This window comes from Panthera leo, chromosome B1 (assembly GCF_018350215.1).
Source record: "Panthera leo isolate Ple1 chromosome B1, P.leo_Ple1_pat1.1, whole genome shotgun sequence".
Classification (NCBI taxonomy): domain Eukaryota; kingdom Metazoa; phylum Chordata; class Mammalia; order Carnivora; family Felidae; genus Panthera; species Panthera leo.
Genome location: NC_056682.1, coordinates 173501558 through 173514944, shown reverse-complemented (window position 1 = coordinate 173514944; position 13387 = coordinate 173501558). Strand labels below are relative to the sequence as shown.

At 44.9% G+C, this 13387-nt stretch overlaps 1 non-coding gene across 1 annotated transcript; it reads right to left on the bottom strand.

Moving 5' to 3' along the window:
• Positions 1-12864: 12864 nt before the first annotated feature.
• Positions 12865-12949, bottom strand: TRNAQ-UUG. The gene has a single exon. It is a non-coding gene; the product is annotated as a tRNA-Gln (tRNA).
• Between the last annotated feature and the right edge of the window lie 438 nt (positions 12950-13387).

The window sequence follows — 13387 nt, the reverse complement described above, 5'->3', positions numbered from 1 at the left end:
TGTCTCAAAAGTAAATTAAAGAAAAATTTTAAATAAAAAAATATCACTAGAAAAATGAATAATGTTTCACTCTTTTTCCATATATTGAATTTACTATTAAAAAGACAGGACCATTTTTTTAAAGTAATCTCTATACCCTACCTGGGGCTTAAACCCACAACCCTAAAACCAAGCGTTATACGCACCACCAACTGAACCAACCTGGGTCCCCAAGACAGGACCGTTTTAAACAACATATTTGAGTTGGATGTCTGCTCATGGCTCTCCAGAAGTAAAAATACAACACTGTAATTAAAGCTGGAGAAAACCTTAGTAACCATCTACTAAGCCCCTTACTTTAGAGATGAGAGATAGTTAAGTGGCTTGCCAGATACCTCATACCTCGTATGAGCCAGGGTTGGAAACCAAAGCTCTGAAATTTCCCTTCTCAGACTTTTTTGGTAACACTTAGCTGCTTGACAGTCTCAATAGAGACCTTACTGTCACATAACCCCATATATGTGCATTTGCACATCTCATTGAAGGGAAGAAGGGAAGGAGAAAGGGATGAAGGGAGGGAGGGAGGAAGGAGGGAGAGAAAATCAAGTTTAAATTATTCTCCGGGTACACTACAGATTTGCTTGCACGATTTAAAAAGCACCACAAACACACATCTAAAAGCCATCACTTGTTTTATTTTAAACATGAAGACTCCAATATGATGGAAGTTCTCTTTCATATTAGGAAGGGGATGTTACGTTTCTCCTGGAGAAATAAAAATAAAAATAGTCTCATGACTAGTGATCTTCCCATTTTTTTTCAGAAATAAAATTAAAAGATAGGTAAAAATGGTTATAACAATAGCATTCATTACTTCATCCCTTAGATTTAACCCCATCCCATGGTGAGGGTTTCCTTCACCAAATCCTCACAAATTTTTATTTTAAGAAGTATTGTTACTGACTTTCCCTTCAAAGCTAAGACTAGCCTTTGAGGATTAAGGAATCTACCCAAGTCACACAGCCTCTCCATGGTGTCACTGGGACTCAAATCAGGATCAGCTCACTGCAGGCCTGCACTTGAACTTCTGCCTATACTGCTCTGCCTCTGGAATGAAGAATACTAGCCACGCAGCTCCCCTTTTCCAATATGAAGTCTTATTCTGTCTTTGCATGCTTATCCTAGCCTTCTTGAGCTCCACGTCAACAATTACGTGCTCTTTTCTTCAAGGAGAATATTTGTTTATAGAGATAGGTTATAAACAAGAGTTTGGAGGAATCAAATTTACAAACTTATGCAATGTGCTGTCCTGTTTTTTGTTGGGTTTTGTTTTGTTTTGTTTTGTTTCCAGTGTCTCTGCAAGAATTCAGTTAATCATTCCCCTTAGTAGAAACCTTTCCTGTTTTCCTAAAGTGGTCATTTTCATCACCATCATTTAAATGCGTAAGACTCAGTTGGCTGGTATTTATTTTAATTAATGTTGAAAACACTTCCGCAGAAGATCTCTGTAGAATTTCTTCTCCCTGTGATTTAGATGTAGTCATCTTTCCTTTTGAGACGTTATATCTAGGAGGAAAGCTTACAATTTTACATATATATACACATATATATATGTGTGTGTGTGTGTATACACACACACACATATATATACATAGCAGGGGAATAAAATGATATTTTATAAAACCTACAGTTATTTTGGTCTGATAGCAAGTATATACCATGTTCCTAGTACTGGGCTGAGGGTAGGCAGTTGGAAGGGAGAGTCACTGCACATTTAATAAAACATCCTAACCTTACTTAAAGAAACTCTTCGGGGCACCTGGGTGGCTCAGTTGGTTGAGCGTCCGACTTCGGCTCAGGTCAGGGTCTATCAGCTCTGTGAGTTCGACCCCTGCGTCGGGCTCTGTGCTGGCAGCTCAGCGCCTGGAGACTGCTTCAGATTCCGTGTCTCCCTCTCTCTGCCCCTTCCCCACTCATGCTGTCTCTCTCTGTCTCTCAAAAATGAATAAATGTTAAAAAAAAATTTTTTTTAAAGAAAAAAGAAACTTCACTATACCTGGAAAAAAGGAAACAACAGCATGGCAGAGTGGAAATGGTCAAAGGTTTGGGGGAGAGTGTAGAGTCCTGCCAGTAACTCACTCTGACTTTCAGCAGCTTCTCTTTGGTTAGTCTTCTTACCCATAAAATTCAGGGGGGGTGATAGGCTGGTTCCTGAAGGTTGCCATCCAGCCCGAAGACTCTATGCCATAATAAGTAATCAACTGATAGGTTGCAGGGTGCCAAAGTCAGGCTAGACTGAAGCGTTTCTCAAAATTATGAAAACATTATGGGCCAGATAATTCTTCGTTGGGTGGCTGTTTTGCATATTGTAGGATATTTAGCGGCATCCTCTGCCTCTACGAACTAAATGCCAGAAGAACTCTTCCCTCCAAAACCCTGAGTTGTGACGACCCAGAATATCTCCAGATAGTGCCAAATGTTTCCTGGGGACAAAATCACCCCTGGTTGAGAACCATTAGGCTAGAGAAAAATTCCAAGAAGACCAAAAGGATTGCAGCCGGAAGCTCTGAGCAAGGCTTTGCAGAGAAGGAACAATTCGGGCTGAGTCCTGGGGATTATCGCAGAGGTGAGGGAAGTGTATGAGCAAGTGCTCTGTGAGAGAATTTGCATGGTGTTGGCTGCACAGTGATGAGTATGCAGGAGGGAAAGAAGGAGAAAACGGGTTGACAAAACTGTGGGTCATAGCTGAGCATAATAGTCCGTAAAAGAAGAATCAAGAACTTCAAATACTCTGAAATTGTCATAAATTATAATAAATTATTCTATCACTAAAATAGTTGTGTTTTTTTTTTCTTTTTAGGGATGGTGAGAAGAATTTCCATTGTTCAGTTAGATCTTTTTCATCCTAAGTCAGGAGCTACACATACCAAAGTCCTAATTTTGCAACATGCTCAGTAGATGTCAGTGAAATCTGATGGATAGGTTAGCAATGGTGTCCATAGTCCCTGCCTCCTTTCCTGGACATGATGTTGTGTTTTGTTTCATGGGCACACGTTCTTCTGAAAATTGTGTGTGAGTGACTCAGGCCATGTGGTGGTAGAGCCTCAAAGCCAGGTGGATATACGTTGGCATGGCTGTTCTCAGTAAAGAACAAGAGAAAATTATAGGGGGGAACCGCATGGCTTGGGCCCAGTAAAACCCACAATGCACATTTCAAAGGACATGCTCTATAGGGTACAAGGTATCTGTTTTAGTCAAGCTTCCTTTTGACTGCAATCAACAGAAATTTAAACACTAGCTCAGTAAATACTAAATGTATTATAAGGGTAAACTCTCTCATGGATATAAAAAGGGCCAGGCCTCAAGTCCTCAAGCAAATTAGAACCAGGAGCAATAAAGAGTAAATGTAAGAGGTGAGGGACCTTCTCCAGCTCTCTGGGCTGCCACATCATTCTCACTTCTACCTCTTAGCAAGTATATGCTTCCCCTCCGTCTTTCTGTCTTTCTGCCCGTGTCTCCCTTCTATATCTCTCTTTCTTCCTCTGTCTCTCTCTCTGTTTCTCTGCCCATGCCTTTTTCTGTCTCCTCCCTTCTCTCTGTCTCTGTTTTCTCTTTGTCTCTATCTCTGTCTTTGTCTATCTCTCTTTCTCTCCGACTCTCTCTGCCATATGCTGCTTATTTACTACTTATTTATCTTGGCCGGGGCCTCCCAGAGCTTCCTCACACCCAGGCCCCGTGCAGCATGACCTCCACGGTTTGGCTGTGGATCGATTTCCCGTGTCTCAGGAGAACACAGGATTGCCCAGCTGAGCACAGCTGGTCCTCTAGATAGAGATGTTGGGCATGGTCCTCACCCTAACACACAGAAGCCAACCAAGGCAAGGTTTTCCTGAAGATAGAAGTGATCATCAGTGTCAAATGGACGAAACAGTCCAGCAAAATAAGGGCTGAAAAGTTATCCAGCAAATCAGGCACCATGGAGGTTCCAGAGGCCCTGTGAAAGAACACTGAGGGGGAAGCCAGAGCACAGTGGATGAAGAAGTAAAAATAGTCCCAGAGAGTTCTCTTTCCAGAGCGTGGCTGAGAGAGAAAAAAAAAGGAGTGGTAGAGGGGCCTTGGGCGCCAGGAGAATGCTTTTATGAAAAGGAGTTGATTTTATGGGACAACTGGAAAGCAGAAAGGAAGATGTGATGAGGGGGACAGCTAACGCAGCAAGGTTTAGGGAAGGCTCCTGATGGGATCAATAACGTAGGATATGTTGGCCGTGAACAAAAGGCAGATACCTTTTGCTCTGTAATTGAAGGGAAATGGCAAAAGAAAAGTGCAGATGTGAATATACTTTCAGGTAGGAAATAAAAAATTGAGGAGGTTCACATTAACAGACGCAAAGCCATCCTCTGACAATGGAAGGGAAGGAAACGATACAAGGGTGTTGAAGAGACCATGGTCAGAGCCATCAGTACAGGCATCTGTGTTGTGTACTGCACAAGGGCATCATTTACTAACTTATCCCAGGACACGAAGGCAAGAGATTCTGGCTTTCTGGTCAAGTCTTGGAAAAGCAGAGGAGAGCCTCCCCTGCTTATGAGCTCGCACTGCCCACGAGGCTGTGTACTCGCATGGAAGAGCACACATGTACACTCTCACCAGTGCTCACACACACATTCACACTCAAGCGTGACTGTGTCCTGTGTCAATAGTGATCTGGGCATTGCTTGAGATTTTTCTCTCCCTCCCACAGAAGCCTGAGTCATACCAACCAAGATCCAACCTTGTTTTTCTTTCCCTGGGTAGGGGTAGAGTTAGCCCCGAATGTGCTGACTGCTGACACCATGGAGACCCAAAGTCAGGGGTTGGTGGCAGGGGAGGGGGGCAGGTTTTAAGCACTGGGGTGTGTTGCCTTATTGTGTGCTGCCAGGTACGCTTCCCCCTGGGACTCTGCAAGTCCCGTTTCCTCCTATCCTGAGGACAGAGCTCTCCAGATTGCACGGTATCAGAATAAACTCACTGGAGGGAAAGGCACTTTTTGCCAATGCTTAGAGATTCTGAGAGTGATGAAGGTTTGCACGGTCGCTGAAGGGACCAGGAGAGGGGACTGGTGTAGGCAGTGCTGTGTGTCACTGAGGGAACAGCTGGAGCTGAAGCCCATGAATTTTTCATGGGCCAATCTGCTCAGTTGAATGATGCTCTGTTACGGTGCCTGGCAGCGGGGGGTGGGAATAAAGAAGGCAGCCTAGGAGATGTAGCCAGGTTTAGGGTTTTTCCAGGAAAAAGCCTGGCATCCTAGAGGTTTTTCAAGTCATTTAGCAGTTTGGAAGGCTAAGGGGTCCAGGAGACAACTCACGTGTGGGCTGGCACGGGGAGAACTTGAGGGGTCTGGTGGAGCATGAAGTGCATGAATCAGGGCGGCGGGACAGAAGATATGAGACGACACGGGCCCTCTTGCCACATAATCCAGATGCTGCCAATGTCTTTGGAGCTCTGAGAATCCCATATGGGCCATTCGGTTGCCAAGACCATACATAGCCACGCATACCGTAGAGTCCTGGCTTGAGCCCCTAATTCCTTTCTCAGGTGGTAACTGAAAAGCCTCTTGGACTCCTACCCTCTGCTTTTACTCCCAAGGGTCGTGCTTTCCAAGATTTCTCCATCTTTCTGAGCCTGCAGGAGGCCCTGGGGACCTGGGACTCCCTTAGTGCCTCTGTGCCCCCTGTGTCTGCAAACCCCGAGAAGTCACAACAGTACAAATGAATGACAGCTCATGCATGGTATGCACTAAATAGAGCTTTAAGGTTCTGCCCCGGGGCTCGGCACTCATGCAGAACTGTATCACCAGAAACATGCTTGGCCGAAGGTGAGATTCAGTGCGGTGAACATCCCTCCCCCACCCAGCAGCGCACTCCCGTCTCACTCCCCACCGTGAGACTCAATGAAGAACTTTTTATTTATTTATTTATTAAGGTTTATTTATTTATTTTGAGACAGACAGAGAAAGCATGAGTGGGGGAGGGGCAGAGAGAGAGAGAGAGAGAAAGAGAGAGAATCCCGTAAGCTTCCCGAGGTGCACAGCCCAACGTAGGGCTCGAACTCACCAAACCATGACATCATGACCTGAGCCGAAATCAAGAGTCGGAAGCTTAACCGACTGGGCCACCCAGGCGCCCCTTGACGAAGAACTTTGATGTTGAAATTCTAATCAATCCTTTCTTCTGTAACTACACACGAAGACAGACGGAGGAACTGGGTAAGCCAGTTGCATCTGCTTCAAAGCAATCACCCAAGTTCTTTTCTTGCTGAAACCACCTCGTGTTTGATTTTGGAAAGGCAAGCTATGTCCTAAAAGGCATGATTCTAAGGGTCTCATATTCCTTTTGTGTTCCTGGTCATGCAGTTGCCTCTCAAACAGAATCTGTGTCTAGCCTGTCCCCCCTGACCCCACCAGCACCGCCCCTCCCACAGCCCACCATTCCTCTGCTAGAGTGCTCTTTCCAAAAGCCTGATTATAGCAGACACTCCCTGGCTCAACACTCCTCCAGGAGCAAGCCCTTTGTTGCCTACGGGGTCACGGTAAAACCTTTAGCCTGATACCACATAAATGTCTGCCCTCTGGGTAGCTCCTCTCCTTGCAGGCACGACCCAGCTCTTCCCTCACCATCCAGGCTCACTTACCTTTCACATATTTGAGTTGAGGTAGGTTGGTCTCTTGGCCTTTCTGACTCAGTTCACACTGCCAGCTGCTTATTCATGGTCAACTGGCTCCTAACGGTTCTCTAGGTACGATTCTAGGATGGCCACTCTGACCTGTAGGAATGGCTGCCATTCCCTTCTTTGCCCCCTCCCCTAACATGGCTGCTGCTTACTCTTTTCCCCCCACAACACGCTAATATAAAGGTGCTGAACATGACAGACTTTTCCTGAAAGTTTGGCAAATGTCATCTGTGGATCCAGCACAGACAGAAGAAGGAAAGGGGCAGTTCTCATCACTCTCTCAGCCATGATGGCCATGGAAAATTTCTTATGGCAAGCACACCACACTCCTTGGGCCCTCACTTACCTCTTCGATATTAGGATTAGTGAAGGTCTCCTTTTCCAGAATTCCAAGACCTTCAACACAGTCCACTGCCAGCTTACCCTCCCACAAAAAGATCCTAAAAATTCTCATTACTTTATGATGTAGAGGATTGCCTGGTCTTATTCCAGATTGCAAGGGTTCTAGTCTAGAATCCATGGGCCCCCAAGGGGTCTGTATAAATAGAATTCAGGGGTTTTGTGGATTTGGGTGGGGAAAAATTACATCTTTATTAATCTTGCAATTCTTCATTACATTAATCTTAAATTATCATGCAATAATTATTCACTATTTTCAATAATCTCGAAGTGAAATTTAGCATCGCCTTGAGTTATGGACGTAGGTAGCACCCCACAGTGCCTGCAACACTGGCAACAATAGAAATCACAGGTATTTTCATATTTATTACAGATGTGCAGATATTTCAAAATGCTGCGTATACCCATTATTATTGTAGAATCACTTTGAAATGTAACATTTCAAAGATTTAAAATAAAACTTTATTATTTAATGTGTGCAGGGGCACATATCAAGCTACCACAATTTTTTTAACTTTTCTAAAATTTTTTTTCAACGTTTATTTATTTTTGAGACAGAGAGAGACAGAGCATGAATGGGGGAGGGTCAAAGAGAGGGAGACACAGAATCTGAAACAGGCTCCAGGCTCTGAGCTGTAAGCACAGAGCCCGACACGGGGCTTGAACTCACGGACCATGAGATCATGACCTGAGCCGAAGTCGGCCGCTTAACCGACTGAGCCACCCAGGCGCCCCTTTTTTTAACTTTTCAATAACAATATTTCAATGGACTTGGTTTCTTTGTAATACTTTGTAATACTATGTATTTTATTTCATATATTTAAAAGTAGGATTTGAAGGGGCTCCTGGTTTCAGCTCAGGTCATGATCTCACAGTTTCATGAGACTCTGACAGCACGGAGCCTGCTTGGGATTCTCTCTCCCTCTCTCCCTGCCCCTCCCCGACTCACACTGTCTCTGTCTCTCTCAAAATAAGTAAATAAACTTAAAACAATTTTTTAATAAAAAAATAGGATTTGGCTAAGAGATTCCACAGGCTATGCCAGACTGCTGAAGGAATCATATACAAAAGCACACACAGGGTCGTCTGGGGGGGCTCAGTCAGTCAAGCATCTGTCCGACTCATGATTTCACCTCAGGTCATGATCTTAGGGTTCATGAGATCGAGCCCTGCATCTAACACTACACTGACAGCATGGAGCCTGCTTGGGATTCCCTCTCTTCCTGTTTCTCTCTCAAAAAAAATAAATAAACTTAAAAAAAAAAAAAGCACACGCCAAAAAGGTATGAAACCCCAGCTCCAGGGACTGCCTTTGCATAATCCCCGCCCCCACCCCCCCCTCGCTACCCCGGAATCTTCTGATGTAAAAGTTATCTTCCCTGATGCTGCTTCTCTAGAAACTGCTGCACTCATAACCAAGGTTTGGGGGGTGTAAGTTTATTTAGCTAGTTAGCTAGATACACATTTCCATAAATTTATTTTGTGGGGATATCTCTGTCTTGGCCCATGGATGAAATGTAGAGCAAGCCCTATGATTTTCCTGGTTCCTTTAAGGCTTTGAGAGCTACTCTGGAGCTAACTGGAAGTTCAGTCCGCCGTGATGGTTACAAACTCCTCTCTCTCCTGTGCCCATGCCCCTGTAGACAAGATGCCTGCACTGGGAAGTTTGTGTCGTCCGTTTACCGAAGCATGATGTGCCATCCGCGGGCAGGCTTGAACTGTCCCTCGGCTGCTGGAAGATGGGTCCTGAAGGTTCTCCACGGAGAGGATCTCTGGAAATTGGCCTCAGCGAAAGAGAGCTACCTCTTCCCCAGAGACACCCCTTACCCAGGCACTGACCAATGGGGGCAAGGAAGTGTGGAGAACCCTCTTCCAAGGAAGGACGACTTGAGAAGAGCTGCCCAGCTCTAGAACTACCCCAGGGAAAAGCCTAGAGCCTGTGTAGCAACTACATCCCGGTCCAATGCCTTCCTCTGCCCAATCCTGATCACATGCTCCCCGCCCCCCCCCCCACACACACACACAGTGTTGATCTGAGGGGTACTCCCTAATGCACCCCTTGTGTGCAAATCCCCATCCAAGTCTGTATGCTGGGGACTCAGTCTTTGCCTCTCCTTCCCCGCCAGGTCCTCTGCTTGCCATTCTCCTTCCTGCTGACCAGTTTTTTGTCTTCACAGACTTGGGCTGTGAGGGAGAGGAAGAAGGGCAAGGAAATTCTACTTCGGTACTCTCACTGGAGCTAAATAGTAATGAAAGGTGTTTAAAACAGACTTATCTCTCGTGTGAAGTTCCATTGGTTCTTTGGAGCCTCCTCTCCCCGCACTGCCTCCCACCCCTGGGAATCTATCCTCTTCCATTCCCACCAAAGAGAGAGAACATCTCTTATTCCTTGACTTATTCCTCAGGCTCCGGGTTTCTTTTCCCTGGGGGCTGCTGGTCCTTCCAGACCATCTTTAGAGATAAGATCTAAGACCCCCTGACAGGCCTGCCCCGCAGGAGCATATTCTTTGCTTCAAAAAACTATGGGAATCACAGCCACTCCTTCCCCAAGTGAAGCCACTTCTTTGCCCTGCTGTCACAGCAGCTGACTAGGCCATCCCTCACCTGTTAGCCTTTCCCGGTAGAAGACAGGCACCAGGAAGAGGATGCAGATGAAGCTGAGTGGTGTTGCCAGTAAAGTTGCCTTGCAGTGAAGAAGGAAGCACACCCTTCCCTCTCCTCTTGTGTGTTGAAGGCAAGATTTTAATGCCCACACCACCCCAGCCACTCTTTCTAAACCCCCGCTCTTCTCTTCTTCGATTATTCCCAAACTTTTTTTTTATTTTTAAGAGGCAGAGACACAGAGCATGAGCAGGCAGGAGGCAGAGAGAAAGAGGGAGACACAGAATCGGAAGCAGGCTCCAGGCTCTGAGCTGTCAGCACAGAGCCAGATGCGGGGCTCAAACTCACAAACAGTGAGATCATGACCTGAGGCCCGAAGTCAGAGGCTTAACCGACTGAGCCACCCAGGCGCCCCAATTTTTACACATTCCAATATAGATGAGAAACTCAGTCATGTCACTGGATTTTGACTACCTCATTGATAAATCAGCAACCCACTCCTCAGTTCGGAATGTGGGATCTATTATATTTTGATGCCTTAGTTGAAACAGCAATCGGTACCTATTGTAATCTATCTTCCTTTTTCTCTCTTTCTCTTTCTCTTTCTTTCTCTCTCTCCACAGTGTTGGCTTCTATGGCCTTTACTCATTATTCCTTTACTTAAAGTCTATGCTCAGCCAAATGGGTCTATTTTCAAGTCACCAAAGGCCCCATAACTATTCCTACCTGCTCCTTCTTCAACATCTATCACCTTCAATGTCCTGTGTGCTCTCCACCTTTAGGTATCAAATCATGTGCCAATTCCTGTGGAAACGGTACTCTTAACCATATCTGTCATCAGTTGCCATTCTGTCCCCAGATTGAATAACTCACATATCTTACTGTATTCTGTTACTTTCTGAACGATGGGATGCCTCCTCTGTCACATGTTGCACAGATAGCAAACACTGAGGATACCAACGATGTTTTATGTGGGTAGAGAAGTAGAATTTTTAAAACGGTACCAGCACATGCCTTGCTTGGATGCTAAGGAAATAAGTTCTTTGAAATGCATACCCCTGGTGTCCCTGGGTGGCTCAGTCAGTCAAGCATCCAACTCCTGAACCACACTTTGAGTAACAAATATCTATACCTCAAGTTACACTTTTGAGGTTCAACATCGTGAGAAACTATTTTATGGGTTCGGATAGTCCCCACTGAGGTTCTTTGGCGGGTGTATCAGATTCCTATTGCTCTATAAGAAAATTATCACAAACCCAGTGCCTTAAAACAACACACATTTATGAGCTCATAGTTCCTGGGAGTCTGCAATCCAGGTATGGCTAACTAGATTCTGTTTCAGGGACTCACACGAGGCTGCAATCAAAGTGTTGGCCAAGGAGGGGGCTCATCTGCAGGCTTGACTGGGGGAAGATCCACTTTTAAGCTCAAGTGGCCATTGGTAAGATTCAGGATTCGGTTTCTCGTGGCATGTTGGCCCTCTCTTGGTTCTCTGCCATGTGGGCTGCTTGATTTTTCCAAGCGTGCAAACTGAGAAGGCAATGGAGAGGGTGTGTATCAAGATGCAAGTTACAGTCTTGTGGAACGTAGTCATGGACGTGACATCCCATTGCCACCGCCAGCCCATTGATTAAAAGTCAGTCACAGGTGTCACCCACACTTGAGGTGGGGGAATTACACAAGGGCATCGATACCAGGAGACAGAAACAATTAGTGGCCCTTGAAGAGCCTACTAGCCATGGTAAGAAAGAATGAGATAGGCTTCAAAGAGAAGATGGTCCTGAGGGAAGAGAGTCTGGGCCAGTGTCATGAGCAGAATGATGGCCTCCCAAAGTTGTCCATGTCTTAAGCCCTGGCACCTATGGATATGTTAGCTGTCATGGCAAAGAGGAATTAAAGTTGCAGATAGAATTAAGGTTGCTAATCAACTGACTTAAAAACAGGGAAATTGTTCTTGACGATCTGAACGGGCCCCATGTGATCAGAAGGGACTTAAAAGTGGGAAAGGGAAGCCAAACAATAAAATCAGTCAGAGTGATATATATGACTATGGAAGACAGACATGGAGAGATACAATGTTGCTGGCTTTGAAGATAGAGGAAGGAGCCAAAGAATGTGGGAGGTCTTTAGAAGCTAGAAAAAGCAAGGAATCAGATTCTTTCCTACAGCCTCCAGAAAGAAACGGAGCCCTTGTTCACGCTTTGATTTTAGCACAGTGAGACCCATTTCCAATTTCTACCCTACAACACCTGTAAGATAATAAATTTGTGTTGTATAAATGGCTAAATTTGTGGTAACTTATTACGGAAGCATCGGGAAACTAATACAACTGGATAACTCAGCCTCTATGCAATGGCTTTTACGGGGCTCATGATGAGAGGCAAGACTAAACCTACTGAATTCAACCCCATGGGTCCTACTTTGGAAATAATGTCTGGGTGTATAAGAGCTATAACCTTTGAACAACACCAGTGTGGGGCTGACGGTCTAGACCAGCAAGGGATCACAGAATCCTGGAAAAGCATCTACAACTTGCAAAAAGTTCAATCATTACCAACACTGGCACAGCAACAAAAATAAAGGTTGTGGAGGCACGGACCAGCCCCTCCCCACCCCCATCCTCTCTTCCTCAGGGCATTACAATGCATTAGGGCATCAGGGCATTAGAAGGCATTAGAATGGTTCCCGTAGTGTCCCCCTGTCATCCAATTTATTAGAAAAACAATACAAGGTCACAAATGCTGAAGCTGTTTATATCTGTCATTGTTGTACTGGTATTGAACACAGTGCCACGTACTCATTACGCACTCAATAAATGCGTTGAGTAGTATCTCGAACTTTCTTTGTGATGTGAATAAAATTCAGCAGTTCTGTGACAAGACATGTGAATTTAAATGACAAATCTAAGCCAAGATCATTACGCCAAGTTCCAGGGAAGTAAAGAGCAGTTGAATGATGCTTTTTTTCTCTAATGAACCTTATCAGAATTTCTGAGTTGGAAGCGTAATGAAAAGATCTTAACTATTGCATTTTGCTGATTATAGCTTTTTAAAATTTTTCTTAACGTTTACTTGTTATTGAGAGACAGAGAGACACAGAGCATGAGCAGGGGAGGGGCCGAGAGATGGAGAGACACAGAATCAGAAGCAGGCTCCAGGCTCTGAGCTGTCAGCACAGAGCCTGACGTGGGGCTCGAACCCACAAACCGCGAGATCGTGACCTGAGCCAAAGTCAGATGCTCAACCGACTGAGCCACCCAGGCGCCCCTCCACACCTTGTTTAATTCACTCTCTTCTCATCATACCCTCAAGAAATGTTCCCCAGCCTAACATCATGCCTTTTCCCACTCGCCGGCTCAAAAACCCACAGTACTGGCCTCAGCCAGAGAAAATGTGGTTCATGGATTCACACTCGGTCATGCTGATCAGTATTCTTATTTTCACTAGGAACTCAGCTTTTAAATCAGTCCTTTAATAATGTTCTCAGTTGGCTACTTTTTCACATTCACTAGATAACTTCAAATTATCCATGTATGTGATATAGCCATTGAAAATGAAAGACTGGGAAAAATTGGTTCATTGTAATAGCTAGTGTTAATATACTTATGCGTGTACATATTCCATTTGTCTTCACATAAATCATTATACATGGAAACGTATAGTACAAATACATCTCAAATGTAAAGTATGCGAGATTGGCA